This window comes from Fistularia commersonii, chromosome 36 (genome assembly GCF_037954325.1).
Source record: "Fistularia commersonii isolate RoL2024-O1a breed Wild chromosome 36, RoL_Fcom_v1.0, whole genome shotgun sequence".
Taxonomy (NCBI): Eukaryota; Metazoa; Chordata; class Actinopteri; order Syngnathiformes; family Fistulariidae; genus Fistularia; species Fistularia commersonii.
Genome location: NC_141319.1, coordinates 2424067 through 2440319, shown reverse-complemented (window position 1 = coordinate 2440319; position 16253 = coordinate 2424067). Strand labels below are relative to the sequence as shown.

Genomic DNA, 16253 nt, shown 5'->3' with positions numbered 1-16253 from the left:
CAGGATGGAGTCCCGTGGAGTTTACTCTTAATAACAATGACGATAATAATGATAAATATAGTAGTCGCGAAAAAATTTCACGACCATATTTTGATTTTTTTATGTATATAAATTTTAAAACTTTATGACACCACATTCTTACTAACCTTTCCTTTAATATTTTTCACCTTTCCCATACTCACTTCCATGTAAACACTTCCTAAAAACACATGCTACGAACACGACTACAAGTAGCAATCGCACATCGATGTGAATTGGACAAGACAAGATGCTGAATGCTCGCTGTGCGCAGGAGATGCAGAGAATGATGCTCTGATTGCCAAGCCAATCAGAGCCCAGGATATAGACCACCATGTTATGGTTGGTCGCCACCCTAGAAAATGCACCAGTGAAATAATAAATATATGAAAATACATTTATATTGCAAAATCTCGTGGTATAGCAAAAAATCTGCAACATAAAATTAGATTAAAAAGTAAAAAATCCATGATGCAGTGAGACCGCAAAAGGTAAACTGCAATATGGCAAGGAACTACTATATATTTATGAAGAGGGCACTTCTTAGGCCTTCTGCATCATAGCAAGGTGGTCTTGGTTTGCGACAAAGGGGGGGCGAACCTGCGAGAAACGGACCGACAAAGATGTCCAAGCACTTCTGGCCTGCTACGCCAGAGAGGGATTTCCAGGGCTTGCTATACAACGCAAAATGAGTTCAGAGTTTGCTAACAGTGGGATTTTTCACATGGTGAAGCAGTGCAGGGAGATGATAAAAACACTTAAGCCCGATAGTCCACGGTTATTATTCCCACCATGCAGAATGTGAAGCTGTGGCTCTCCGTGTTGGCCGTGACGTCTGCCTCTTCTTCGCGTTGGTTTGATTCGCTTGTGTCCCTTACTGCCTACGGGAATGCACTGTTGTCTCCGAAAGCGGCTTATATCTATCTATCTATATATATATATGTATATATGTACCAGCCATACCATATTTACCGAGTACATCTTCTTTCTATTCTGTAATCTAACAAATATCCATATTGGCGTGATCCAACTTCAGCCAGCAGCTGAGACAACTAACATGTACATTAGCTCAGGTTCTGATGTTTCCCGAGGGTTTTGCCGATCGGGGTGTGGCATTAGCCGCCGTCTTTGCAGAAGGATCCTGGACTAATGTCTACTTGGTGCTTTCGGTGAAGGGAAACTCCTTCCCGCTCCTCTTGGGGCTTTTTCGGACTTTGAAACTTCCCATCGAGAGGCTGATATGTTGTTGTTAAGCACCGTTCATCTTGAAGCGGTTGGTTCTGCCACCAGTGTGGCCACTTGAGTCACTCCCCATGTCCAAGAATCAATTATCACGATTAATTAATGATAATTTATCCTTTATTAATCCCTGTAGGGAAATTCATTCTCTTCATTTAGCCTGCCATGGATGAACCGTGAGCAGTAGGCTGCCGTCGACCAGCGCCAGGGGAGCAGGTAGGGGTTCAGCGTCTTGCTCGACAACACTTCCACACGGGAATCAAACCAGGAAAGTTCGGTTCCAAAGACGACCGCTCCAACTCCCACCGCTGCTGCCCCCCAAGCTTGGCAGCAGCGGTGGGATTATCAAGATAATCGGGATTAATTCCTAAATAATGAGAATGATAAAGAAAATATGATAACGGAAGTAGCAAACGCATTGATTGTGAAATGAAATCAACTCGCTGTGAACGTCTTGTTGGGAATAAGTGTAGGCCTCTCCCACACTTTTATTTTGGTGGTCGTGACGCAAATAGTTTGAGGATATTGTGTTAAAGACTCACTATATTTGCGCTGTGAGTTTAATTTTCCCATTAGGGTATTGTTACAGTGCTGTCACATGACCTGACACCACCCCACACACACACGCACACACACACACACACCCCACCCCTCCGTGACGTAGGATGTTCTCTCAGGCTAAAAGCAGCAGTCAATTCTCTGGAACATGAATCTTTAAAAACCATCCACGCTTCTTCGCTTCCACTCTCACCGAGTCACTTCCTCGTCTGACCCGGTATCGCCGCTCCGCACCGGCGCATCCTGTCTGATCCCACGTCAAGTCGCGGCAGGGCTCAATCTGGCACCCAGGTTTGGGGTGTGGGGTTCAAGGGGCCGGGGCGCCGACGGTGTTGCGATCGAAGATGTCATAACCAACAAAGAGCGTCTGTCTCCGTGGATCTTTCTGCTTCCTGCTCATAAAATACTGCGCCTGATACGTCGCGGTGGAAGGTTTCTGATCGGAGCTGTTTTTTTTAAAGAGGTTTCCTCCTCTCCGGGGTTCCTTAAAGGTCTTCCGAAGTGAGCAAGACCTTGATTTTACTTAAATGTTTCTGTTTAAATCTTTCGACTGCAGCGTAACACGTTTTACAAGCTTCACCTGTCTGATCCTCATTGTGTACGAGTTGAAATATAATTTTCATCTTTTTTTGCAATCCTTCTTCTTAAACATTTTGGAATCCCTGATGCGGAAAAGTCTTTAAAAAGGGTCTCGCTGTATTCAAATTATTAGAAATAGCCTAAAAAAAAATAGCGTGTAATTGGCCAAAACCATAAAGAAATCACCCAAAAGTATCTGTATATTAACCTGGTAAAAAAGATCTACAAAAATGCTTGAAAATAACAACAAAAATCTGAATGAAGTCATGTTATATATTTCGATACGTTTCCACGTAATAATCAATAAACACTTATGTAAGAAGAACCCCAAGTCTTAGAATCAGTTCAGGAAAAAGTGGCTTATTTCCACGAGGGGTAAGATTTATTTTTAAAATGATAATATCTCAATTAGCATTTTCAAACTTCTTAAATCTTTGAAACATCTCCCCGGCGAGCCGCTGCCTCGCGCCAACTCAAACCTCGGTGAGAGACATAAATAAAGCCGGTGGTCAGCGAGGTCAGTGAACGCACCACCGGCCCACGTGATCGATATCTTCTTTAGACGAACTGATCGGTGTATTATCTGCGAACGGCTTGGCAGGTTGCCGTCATCTGGGGCTTCATTATCTCGTCTCCCCGCTGATTTGCATCCCGGACAGAAACGTGAGTCAACGGTTGCCCTCGCAGCTCGACACCCTGCAGCCATAGCTCCCTCTCACTCCCAAAGTTTCACTCCAAAATGAGATTTCGGAAATTATGACGCCTACTCTTAAGATAAAAAAAAAAAAATCCAAATGTTGGCATGAAAGTTAAGAGTATTATTGGAAATAAATAGAACCTCTTTGAAAGTGCAGGAGAGCTTTTTCCTGAAGATTTAACATGAAGTGTGTCTGAAATGACTGCCGGTAATTTAAAAAAAAAATTTAGGGACATTGAATTTCGCTGTCATGTCTATTCCAACAATCTATCCATCCATCTTCTGCCGCTTATCCTGCACTGGGATGCGGGAGCCTATCCCAGCTGTCATGGGGCGAGAGGCGGGGTTCAACCCGGACCGGTCGCCAGTCAATCGCAGGGCCACATACAAGGACAAACAGCCACCCACTCACTCACTCATTCGGAGCAATTTTCCCAATATTTTCTCAATGAACCTGCTGTATGTTTTTGGACTGTGGGAGGAAATCAACGCTGACACGTACATGCTAACTCCACATGCAAAGATCCCCTTGTCTGAATCAAACCGGGGTCCTTCTTGCTGTGAGGCCAAAGCGCTAACCGCTGCAAAAATACGCAAACATCTATCAAGAACCACTGCAAATCAACAAACAAAGCAATTAATGATGACAACTAAATATCACTGAGAAATCATTAGCGCAGTGGTTAGCGCTTTGAGAAGGTCCCCGGTTTGGCATTCCAAGAATAAATTATAAATCAGCAAGGATATATATTGAAATGAGTAGAAATTGAATGCAAAAACCTGCAAGAAATCACCAAAAGTAAAAATAAAAACACAAATACAATGTCAGGGGTTAGCCTTGAAAAATAAGGAAGAATTCACCTAAATGCCAATGCCAAGATATTTCCTCACAATTTCATTAAAATAATTTAAGAAATCCTTAAAGGTGAGTGATCAGTCATCAAAACAGCCAATATTTGGTACAACTCAAAAAATGCCGTAAATTAATATTGTATGAAATATATAATATCATAAAAATGCAAGTGTATATGCTCGATGTGTTTATTTACACACTGGCACTTATTTATGCAAGCAAAAATGAAAGTTAACTCTAAAGTAGGCCTAGACATGTAAACTTGAAAAAAGAAGCCCCTTTAAACCAAATGATCTGAAAACCAAAGAGTCGCCATCTAAAAATCAAAGGCTTAAAATAAAAAGAAACTTCCCAAATGTGGAAATGTTCAATGAAAAGAAAGGGGGTTTGACAAAGTAAATCCAAAATCAGCAGTAATTTTGTACAAGTTAGCAAAACAAATAACAAAAAATGAATACACATGCCAAAAAAAAAAAAAAAATTAATAGTTATGATAATTTATGATAATGATAATTAACCTAATGATTGCTCAGAAATGTTAAAATGTCCTCAAAATGGAAAAGGCGCTTTAAAATGAAGTAGTTCAGCTCGGGATGAGAAACACTGATTATCCATCGTCCGCCGGCCGAAGACAGCCGGCGACGTTAGCGCTTGCGGTAATAAATCAGCGCGCCTGTAGGGGGCGGCGGCGAGCGCTGACGTCCCGCCTCGATCCATAGATAAGCGGCGTGTCTGGCGAGACCCGCGCAGGCTGGCGCTGCTCAGCCGAGGAGAGGCCAAGGTCGGCAGGGTGGAGGTGCTGCAGTGCCATAAATCAGCCGGCGGAGCTCTAATTATACAGGCGAGTCCTGACAGAGCGGGATGTCGTTAGACAGATGGAGCTCCGGAGGAGAGAGAGAGGGAGTGTGTTCCGACTCCGTCAGCCCGCATCCGACCCGGACGCGCAGCGGCCGTGATTGAAAACGTGACGTAGACTGCAGCAGGAGCTGCCGGCGGGGGGTTTACGGGGGGAGAGGCGGGGGTGAGACGACGGACGGCGGGGTTTCGAAATCGGCGAGGAGCGACCTGAAATGGATCTGAGAGAAATCCCCCTTAACATCTGCAACACGACGGCCTTAAAAGAATGTAAAATATATTTAAGGGGGAAAAAATAATATGGAAATTCATTGACCGTATCAGCGGGGAATCGCCGGAGAATGAAAAACAAACCCAGAGTGTCTGCGGTGGCTCTCCAGCTGCATCGAGACATGAAAACACACGGCCATTGTTAGGCGGTCTTAGGTCGGTTGCAGGTGTGCGTGTGTGTGTGTGGGTATGTGTGTGTGTGTGTGTGTGTGTGCGTGCGTGTGAGGTGTTTACGGAGCGATGCTTCATAATCACCACGGAAACTAGGAGAGGTTTCACCGTTTTCAGCTCTGCGTTTGTCTCCCGAACAAAGAGAGAGATTTCATGCTACTTGTTTGAAAATCTTAAAGATCCTCCCGCTCTATTTTTTGTTTTGTTTTTTTACCTCCCAAAGTTTGCCTTTCAGATATTCACGTGAAAACAACGGTAGTTAGCGTAACAACAACCGTTACCGTAGCAACAACTTAGGGTTGATTAGCATGCGAGCGGTCGAAGACAGACACTGATTTTGCTTCTCATTTTGAAATTGCGTGTTTGCGTGTCTGCGTGCGTGTTTGCGTTAGTTATTTATGGTCTTGCTTTTCTCTCTCTTGACCATAGCATCTGGATCATCTCTCGGCCAATCGGAGCCTGGCGGTTCTTCCTCTTCCGTCTCCACTTCCAGCAGGTGATGGAACTGGCACCTGTGTATAATAGACATGCGTCACTAACACACACACACACACACACACACACCTGTCTACACCAGGTGACGTAAATCCGACCGGAGAGAAGATCTTTTCACGGCGGCTCTCCCCGACTCGCCGGTGAATCAGAGTCTCGGCGTCTGGTTTGATCACAAAACAGACTTGAAATGAGGAGGGGAGACGGTATCAATCAACGCGATCCCGATCCGGCTTCCTTCGCCGGAATTGATCCAAAACTCGCGGTAATTGCTGCTCGCAGTGTTTGAACTCGGCACCGCCGGCAGCCCGGCGTCCTCATTACGACGAGAGGTGAATTGTGGGTAGAATCTGCGGGTGGTTTTTTCGACAGACTGCTGCGAGCGGCGGCGTTCCACAAGGAAGGAAGAAAACGAATAGGGGACGGACGTGATGGAGCAGATTAAAAAGAGAGAGGGAGGGAGGGAGTGGGAGAAGGAAGCGGCAAGGGAGGGTGAAAAGGGAGAGGAAACAGACAGCGGCGGCAGGGGGAATCGGAGGACATTCCAGACGACAGAAATAGAGAGAGAGGAGAGGAAGGGTTGGGGTGGTGGCTGGCGTGGGGGGGGCTCAGGAAGCGAGGGAGGAAGAAAAAAAAAACGGGGAAGGGAAGCGAGACAAGCGACGCAGGCAGGAGAAAAGACAAAGAATTAGACGTAAACTGAGGAGCGTTTTTAAAGACACTGGAGGGAAACGGGAGGCGCCTTTTGTGTAAAATGAAATAAATGAAATCAGACGCGGTTTTGGTTTCCCGATAGCGAGCGAGAGTCTCATCGCCCGACCGAACGTCTCACGTGAATTTACGAGTGAAAAAGTCGAATTTTCAGAGCTCAGCTTTAAAAACTGAAGCCGAACAGTTTATAAAAAAAAAAATGTAAAAAAAAAAGAAAAAGCAACCCTGGAAGTACTTTCGAAAGCAGGTGAAACATTTCGAATGTTGAAGTGTTTAGTGAAATTTTGCTGTTTTTTATTTTTTTTAATACATTTTCTGGTTTGTATTTTCCAAAATGTTTTGCTTTTCCGCCCTGAAATTCGTAAAAGTCTCAGCGAAAAAAATGTCAAGATGTCGCTGTGTTTATGTTAAATAACGGTTTTAGGTAGCGAGTTTATGGCACCTAAAAAGCAAAATAAAAGAACATCAATTTTAACATTTTTTAATTAAGATTTAATAACGATTACGGACCCTGTATGGATTCCCACAGACGGTCTTTCTGTGGTGAGTCTCCATGTTCTCCTACTGTCCTTGTGGGTTTGAATGAATTCATTTGAAGAAACAAGAATAGAAAAGGAAATATTCCTAAAGGTCAAAAACGACAACATTTTGCTAAACAGAAGAGAAATGTCGGAAACATTGCATTAGCTCGGATTTTTACGAAATGCCCAGAAAATAATGTGTCGGCGACGCAGCATTATTTTCAGGTTTTATGGAACAGATTTACGTCCGCAAAGCCAATAATAATGTTCCTTTCACTGGACGTGAAAAGAATTCTGTTGGATCGTTGAAAGTCAAGAAATTCAAGCTAGCGCGCAGATGGTCGATGCGTCATTGAATTAACGGTTCAGATTTATTTTTCCTTTTTTTGTGCGCAGAAGCGGCAGCGGCGGCAGCCCCGGCGTCCGATTGGCTCTTTGCCCGAGCAGGTGTTTCAAAAGCCCCCGTGCCGTCATGGTGTTTCAGGGCCACTTCAGTTTGGACGGACTGACGGCGCCAAGGTTTCTGCTCCGAAGCGCTCCTGGAAATATTAATTCATCCATTCATCGCAGGTGTCATTCGGTGAGAGGCAGCGTTCACCCCCTTTTAGAGATGCACCTCATATAGAGACACGTAACACTTCGCTATCGTTCACAAATCCGAGAGAGAAAATGCAACCATTCACCCTTTCATTCACATGTCGCGTAGAGAATTAAACCTTTCAACTTTGCATTAGTTTGTCATATAGAGAATTGAACCATTCACCCTCTCATTCACACCTAATATAGAGACAATTATTCATTCATCCTTTCATTCAAAAACATCATATAGAGAATTCAACCTTTCACTTTCCCATTCTCATGTCAGACAGAATATTCACCCTCTCATTTACATGTCATGAAGGCACGTTACTAATCACTCATTCACGAGTCATATAAAGACAATAAACCGTCTCTTGTCTTACCGAGAATTCAATCGCTGTCATAAATCATATAGAGACATACAACCATTCAACCCTCTCGTTTACATGTAACATAGAGATATTCAGCAATTCGCCCTCTCATTCACGCCACATATAGAGACAATAATTCATTCATCTTCTTATCCAGGTGTTTTTTTGAGAGATAAACCGTTCGCTCTCCGATTCGCACGTCAGACACGCAATTCACCCTCTCATTCACGCATCATACGGAGACAAACAACCATTCACCCTTTCATTCAAGTAACATAAAGACACATCAAGCATTCACTTTCTTATTCACAAATCATGTAGATACATACAGCCGTCATACAACCATTCACCCTTCCATTCACATGTGACATAAAGACATTCAAATATATAGGGATTCGCTCGTTCACACATCATAGAGACATACAGCCATTCACTCATCTACAAATAATTTCGACGTTCAACCTTTCACCGTCTCGTTCCCATCATACCGTAACAGTCGTTCACTCATCCTTGTTTTGTTATTCTTTGTTAATCCATCGTGGGAGATTCCTTCTCTCCAGTCAAGCGATCATTGATAAAGCATGAGCGGGTAGGGGTTTATCGTCTTGCTCAACAACACTTCAACAAACTAATCCAACCAGGAATGTTCGATTCCCAGGCCTGCTCCTTGTCACCAAAATTGAAGTTGGCCCGTACGGGGATCGAACCCGCGACCTTGGCGTTATTAGCACCACGCTCTAACCAACTGAGCTAACCGGCCTGGAAACATGGTTTCGGTGTCATGTATTCTCAGCTTCTCATATGCACCTCCCGCATGGTTTTGGACGTCGGAAGGGACCCCACAGACAAATGGAGAACATGCAGAAAGGCCCCCCCTGTCGGAATCGAACCAGGGGCCTCCTTGAACCACCGCGCAGCCTGTCAAAATTAGTTTATGTCCGAAAAAATGTTACATTTTCTGACATGCAGGCGACCTTTGGACCATCTGTTGTGTCGTCCCCCCCCCCCCCCCCCCCCCCCGGAAACGATTTGCTTTTATCGTGAGGGGTCGTCCCCCCCCCCCCGATGATTCGGCGTCGTCGCCGAACATCGTTAGAATATATATATTTCAAAAACAATCCCTCGTGAAAAAAAAAAAAAAAAAAAAAAAACGGCGACTCTTAATAACCTATAAGGCCGGTCGCGCTTGTAAATAATTCAATTTTTTTTTTCTCAAATCTTCATCTGCAAAGTCGCTGGGAAAAAAAAACAAAAAAAAAAACATGGGGATTTTGAAGCACGCGGTGTGGGAGTCTTGGCGCTGCGGTGGAACTCTCTCAGCACCGGCGAACGTTCTGGCTTTCTCCGGGGCTCCGACGGCGCCGGCTGCGGTAGAAATGGGACGGCGCGGTGCTGCGAGCTGCCTGCCGGCTGTTAACATGCCGCTCAGGTCCGCAGCAGGCTGAGATCCAGGGAGGCAACGGCGGCAGGCAGCCCTGAATCCCAAACACCCTCCTCCACACACACACACACACACACACACCCTCCCATCCCGCCCCCTTCCCCCCGCCGTTTCAGCTCCCCGCTCCCACCGAACCCCCCCGCCAGCCATCACCGCCGCAATGAGAGCCGACAGAATCCATGTGCAGAAATGGATTCTCGGTAACCCGATCGGCTTTAGGAGGAATTCTGCCGGTATCTGTAAGTGAGGGGTCTGATGGGAAATGCGGTCTTTTATTTATATATAAAGAAAAAAATAAAATTAAATCAAAACAAACACGGCTAACAATAAAAAAAAAAAAGAATAGGAAATAAGATTCAGCTCCAGCTGTAGTGGTTGATTACTGGGAGCCAAACGAAGCCCACCCCCCCGGGGGTCCGCCACAGGCCAATGAGCGTCTGCATATTTCTGCATAAATTAGCTGGGCTTTTTTTTTTTTTTTTTTTGGCCCGTTTCCTCGCTCAGGAGCGAGTCTTTCACGTTTGCTTCGGCGGACCGGAGAACTCCACGGCGGTTTCGCGAGGGGAATTTTCATTACCGTTACGTGGGCGTGCCGTAATTGACTGAGTAATTCTCCGCGGCGCCAGGAATTCTTTCAACACAACACAGGAGTTTTTTTTTGGGTTTTCTTTTATAAATATAAACCGCCTTTGTGCGTCCGGGGTGGATCCATAAGCCGATTTGTTTCTATTTATTGCCGCCGTCTGCCGGACTTTTGTCTGCCGCGAGTGCTCGTTTGATGGAAAACAAACCACGGGTCGTGCCGCTACGAAGCCGTCGATGAGTCGGTCTTTGAGACGAGGAGCTTTGTGCTTCTGAAAACATGTTTCGGAGGAAAGCATCCGGCGTGAAATGCACGTGCGTTCAAACGCCTCCGGACAGTTAGCATTAGCTTTGTTAGCCACCACCCTGTAAACGTCACCCAAGTCCCTGGGCTCTCTGATTTTCATGTTTCCAGTTGCTTCTGTTAGTGCTACTGATATTAGCAGTCGCAAATGACTAGCATCATTTGTGTCCGTCCCTTGTCTGTCTACCCCGACCGGTCGAGGGAGAAGGCCGCCCCGCATTGAACCTGGATCCATCCAAGTTTTCTCGCCGCTGCATGATTTGCAGCCGCTCAATATTTAAAACGCGAAAAATACAGCGAGATAACATTGTTGTGATTTGACGCCGACCAAATGAAATCCCCCCCCCCTTGACTCCGCTTAAAAGAGGCGAGAATTGAAATCCTCTCCAGGCGCAACAGAACCGACATCTTGGGTTCCTCCGAAACACGCCGGAAGTGTCAAACATCTGACACGGAGCGCTGACTTCTAGCCCCCCCCCCCCAAAAAAACCTCCTGTACCGCGGGTGCATTCTCAGCCTATTTTACCAAATTCCAAATAAAATCTCGGCGGGTTGAATTCCCAGCGAGGTGAAGCAGGGTTCCCTGAGCATCTGGTATAAATACAAACAATCCATTACTGTTCTCTTTGACCTATTTTAGCTATTTAAGGTGCCGTTTGCAGGCTAGGACTTTCACTATTTTAAGTGTTTTGTTTTTTTTTCTAAAGCCAAGAACCTTCAGACCAAGGGTTTTCTCATTTTTAGCATACAGGGTTGTTACTGTTTTTATTTTTTTGCCTTTGTCCCAAAGGGTTTTTTTTTTTTTTGACAACGGCTGCTCCAGAATAAGGCGGTAAATTTAGAATAAGGGCAGTCCTGGTTGCGAATGCGGTACGAAAAAAAAGTCGGGAGAGCGTTAACACAAACAGCGGCCCTCCCGACCAGGGCCAGACGTCGGTCTGTCAGTTTGGGGATGGTATCAAAATATAAAAGAAAAACAATTTGAAAGACAGCCGGGAAGCTGCGGAACCCCCTTCCCTTTCCCCGTCCCGGTGCGTATTTGCATTTTCCAGCTGCCTCGTAATCTCTTAATCTCTGTACACTTTCCCCCGCCATAAAATCATATTTCCTCCTAATCAGTTTTATCTAAAAATATGGCGGGGACGGGAAAACGGAATTGCCGTGCCAAGATGTCGCTCGGAGTCTGGAGCCGTTCTGCCGCCAGCGTGAGAGAACCGGGAGGGAGCGTGTTTTTTTTGAATTCCTCCCGTAACGTGACAGACTCTCGGTCTGTCACTCAGCTGGTATTAAATGTTAATCAGCCTCCTGCAGACTCAGCTGCTCACTTTCGGGCTTTTGTTTCCGAATTCGTCTTCCCGAATCTTCCGCTCGCTCTCCGTGCCCCCGTGAAAGAAGCCGGCCTTCCTCAGGTGGTTCCTCCTCCCGGCCGCGAAAAAAAATGTAAAAAGGCGCACGTTTATTCGCGGGAAAGGCCATACGAAAGGACGTTTCGACCCGGTTTGACCAGGAAGCGAACTGCTACCCAGAATGTATTTTTCGGTGCCGATTTTAATCATATTTTGGGGAAAAAAAAAATCCCCCCGAAACCTGGGTTTCTGTTTTCCGCATCCGTAGGTTAAAAAAAACAAAACAAAAGAAAATGATTTTAATTTGCAGCCCTTAAGAGAGCAGCACCCCCTACAGGAGACGGCAGGACACGCACGATCGTCTGGTATTTCAAATGGAATTGTGTGTGTTTGTGTGTGTGGGTGGGGTGTAAGCATCGCGCACACACACACACGCGTGCGTGCACACACACACACACACACACACTCTCAGTCTGATTGGATCAGAGGTCCCATCGCTGCGGGGAACCAGAGGTTGATTGATGGCTGTCGCGTTTACACCATCAGCATCCCTGCGAGAATCCAAAATGGCCGCCTGTTTCCATGGAGAACCCCCCCCGCCTCCCGCTCCCCTCCATCAAGGAGATGAATGAAAGTGCTCCTTCCTCTACCGAGAGCGAGGGAGAGAGAGACGGAGGGAGGTCGCAGCTTTGACCTCCAGCCATGGCATTTTATCTCAGAAGCTCTTAACATTAAAACACACACATGGGGATTGCGCCGCAGCGCCGCCCCCTGTTGGTCACCTCGTGTATTGACAGCGTGACTCAGCGATTTTTCTCGCGCTAGCTTTCGCTTCGATAAGGGCGGATTCGGGGGGGGGGGGGGGCGAAAAAAAAACAAAACCCCTCCGGAACAGCCGGAGATCGTCGAGGCGTCTCCTCGAGCGACGACGCTAGCAAAGGGTGCTAGAAGACAGCTAGCGGAAAAAGCTAGCAAAAAAAAAAAATGCCGTATCGAATGAACTCGTGGGGGTTCGTCGCCGACCCGACCAATGACGCGTTCCTCCTAAACGTGGGTCTTCCGTGTTTTTTTTTTTTTTTTTTTTTTCCCCGGCGGATCATTGAATAATTAACCGAACTTAACATTAGGCGCAGACTTATCGAGGTCAGGAGCTTCAAACGTACCTTAAAGAACGTCGTACCTCCCGCCCGCTCGGGTAGAACCAAGGGGGAAGGGTGGCGTTCGCCCCTCGGAGGAACCCGGCTCCTCCCCCTGCTGGTGGTGATTGCGTGCGTCTCTCCGCCACGTCTTTTTTTTTTTTTTCCCGCTTCAATCCGCCGCCGCTGCCGCCGCCACTGCGAGATAGGAAGTGACCTACATAGCGTGGCGGTTCCCTCGCCTCGACTGTCGTTTGCATTTCAAGGGGCGATGAATAATTTACGCACCCGACTCCCAAGCACCCCCACCGCCGCCGCCGCCGCCGCCGCCGCCGCCCTCCCGCCCAGATCCGTACATTGAACGTACATCCCACCACAACATGACAGGACTCAATAATGTTAGATAACTGGATTCAAACAAGGATGCGTGTGTGTGTGTTGAGGGAGGCGCCGCGTTCTTTGAGGAGGTGGCGGTCGGTTGGTGTGTGTGTGTGTGTGTGTGTGTGTGGGGCACGGAGGGGGTGAGTTGGGGGGGTTCTGGCTGCCTGAGGCTGCAAGACCGGGGAGGACTGAGAAAACCACAGGTGAAACTTTAGCATCAGGAGGAGGAAACTGCGGAGGAGAGGAGCGAGGGATCGGAGGAGAGACGGTGGAAGGGGGGGGTGATGTTTGAGGAGGCGGCGGCGGGGGGGGGGGGGGGGATCCGTCTGCCTGAGGCGGCGAGATCGGGGGGAGGACCGAGGAAGCCACGGGTGAAAACTTTGGCGTCAGGAGGGGAGGAGAAGAAGGGAGGATGACAGAGAAAAGAGTGTGTGAGAGGAGGAAACTGCGGAAACCACAGGTAGAAGTTTACGGTTCCGGAGGAGGAATCCATACAGGAGGGGAGGAAAGGAAAAGCGTGTGAGAAATTGAATTATCGGGAGAGGGAGGGGAGAGGAGGAAACCTGCAGAGGAGGGGAGAGAGGAGCAGGAGGTGCGGCGGCGGAAAAAGCCGGGAAATCTCTCCCGGGCAGAGAATGTAAACGACGGCGGGAGGAGGAGATTCGAGAGGAGCTGAAAGCGGAGGGAGATCTGAAACCGGAGGACAGGTGGAACTTCACCGAGGGCGAAGAAAAAGAGAGGGAGGGAGGGCGGAAATTTGTGAGAGGAGCAGGAAGGAAGAGGGATGTGGAGGGAGGAGGAGATGATGGAGAGGAGGGGATGGAGGGAGACGGATGCTGGGAATTAGTGATGGGAGATTCCTGCAAGGGAGGAGAGGAAGGAGGCAGGATGGAGGAGAGGAAGGAGGCAGGAAGCGGGGGGGGGATATTTGAAGAGGAGTTGAAAGGTGATACGGCTGCTTGAAGGAGAGAGAGCGGGAAAACGCAGGTGAGGCTGTCAAGAGAGGAGGCGAGGATGCGAGGGAGGAGGCAACCGAGGAGACGACGGAGGAGGGAGCGGGAAAACACTGAACTAATGAGACGGGGGGGAGGAGGAGGAGGGGATGGAGGGAAGGTCTAGGAAGGATAGGAGGGGAGCGAGGGAATAGGGGAGGGAAACAACAAGAGGAGGAGAGTCGTGAAGGGGAGAAGCGAGGGAGCGGGGAAAGGAGGAAGAGAGAAACCAGGATGGAGGAGAGTGGAGGAAACGGGAATAAGAGACGAAGAAAGAATGGATAGATAGATAGATAGATAGATAGATAGATAGATAGATAGATAGATAGATAGAAAGATAGATAATGGGTGGATGGATGGATGGATGGATGAGTGTGTAGGTGGATGATGGATGGATAGATAGATGATGGATGGGTGGATACGAAACATAGGTGGGTGGGGGAATGGATGGATAGGTGGATGGATGGATAGCCAGCTAGCTAGCTCAATGGGTGGATAGATAGATAGATGGATAGATAGATAGATAGATAGATAGATAGATAGATAGATAGATAGATCGATAGATAGATAGATAGATAGATAGATAGATAGATAGATGATGAGTGAATGCCTCCTTCTATCAATACATCCTAAGACAGGAGACAGTTGGTGTGCTTGCGTCTGTGTGCATGTGTGTGTGTGTGTGTGTGTGTGTGTGTGTGTGTGTGTGTGTGCGTGCGTGCCCCTGTGTGTGTGCGCTGGTGTGTGTTTGTGATAAAGTCAGGGGGAGAATATAAAGCAGGGAAGCAGAGACACCAGGGAAACACAGTCTGTCACACACACACACACACACACACACACACACACACACATGCGCACACACACACACACACACACACACACACACACACAGTCCCTCACAGATGAGCAGCAGCAGCAGAGGAAGAAGCAGGAGGTTTAATCTGCGGGCTGAAACCTGCTCCATGTTGTGCTTGGTGAATGGAAGTGTGTGGGAGCGCCGTGGGTCACGTGACCTCATATATTTGGGATTATATGACAGGCCGGGGTCTCCGGGGGCGTCCGGAAGGAATTCATTTATGTTTATAGACGTTATATGCGGGAGATATAAAGCAACATCTGGAGCTGGAGAGCCATAAAATACCGCAGAGCGTAAACAAGCGGGGGGTTTATGAAGGAGGCGAACGGATGGAATCGGGACGAGAGGGTTTTTTTTTTTTTTTTTTGTCGTATCGACGGTGATGATCGTCCTCGTCGGCGCGGCGCCGCGATGGGTGGCGGTGGAACGGGCTCGAAAAAGATAAAAAAACAGAACGGATCGGCCGAGAATGACCCCACCTCAGGAAAAAAAGGTTGGGGAAACAAATAAGTACGTGGATGAATGAAATGACAAGAAGGAAGTGCTTTTGAAAATGACCAAAAAGACGAACCCAAACAAATCGGCGAAATGAAATTCATCCTAAAATCCAAGGAAAACATCGGACCGACATAAACGAATGAACGCACGGAGACGGAAAACGTTGGCATGTAATTACATAGGTATTAACCTGCTACTTGTCAATAAATCAGCCTAAAATCACCCATTAAAAAAAAAAAACATCCAGGTAGAATGACGGACACACACTGAGTGAGGGTGTGTGTGCGTGTAGATGTTTGCACGCCTGTGCGTGAAGACGGACGTGTTTGCGTGCATGCGCGCGGAGACGGATGTGTGTGTGTGTGTGTGTTGTCGGACGCACGCGTGTTAATGGATGCAGGGAGCGTGCGTGTGCGTGCACGCGGTGTATAGTGGGTCTGCGGGGAGTGTGTTGGTGTATCGGGGGTATATGAGGTACGAGGCTGTAATCAGTTCACTGCAGGAGGAAAAACCAGTGGAGCTTATTAGCTTCTGCAGAGAGGGCGAGAGACAAAGAGAGAGAGCGAGAGAGAGAGAGAGAGAGAGAGAGAGAGAGTCAGACAGAGACAAAGAGAGAGAGAGAGAGAGAGAGGCCCAACACCAGCATCTCTCTCTCTCTTTTTTTTTTCTCTCTCTCTCTCTCTCTCCTCCTCCGTTTGAAACGCAAGACTGCTAATCCTGAGCAGCGAGGGGCTTTGGGCTTTTCACACACGCACGCACACACACACACACACACACACACACACACACACACACTCACAGGC

The 16253-nt window shown here is 47.4% G+C and overlaps 1 non-coding gene across 1 annotated transcript; it reads right to left on the bottom strand.

Annotated features, from left to right (window-relative positions):
• Positions 1-8600: 8600 nt before the first annotated feature.
• Positions 8601-8674, bottom strand: trnai-aau (transfer RNA isoleucine (anticodon AAU)). The gene has a single exon. It is a non-coding gene; the product is annotated as a tRNA-Ile (tRNA).
• Between the last annotated feature and the right edge of the window lie 7579 nt (positions 8675-16253).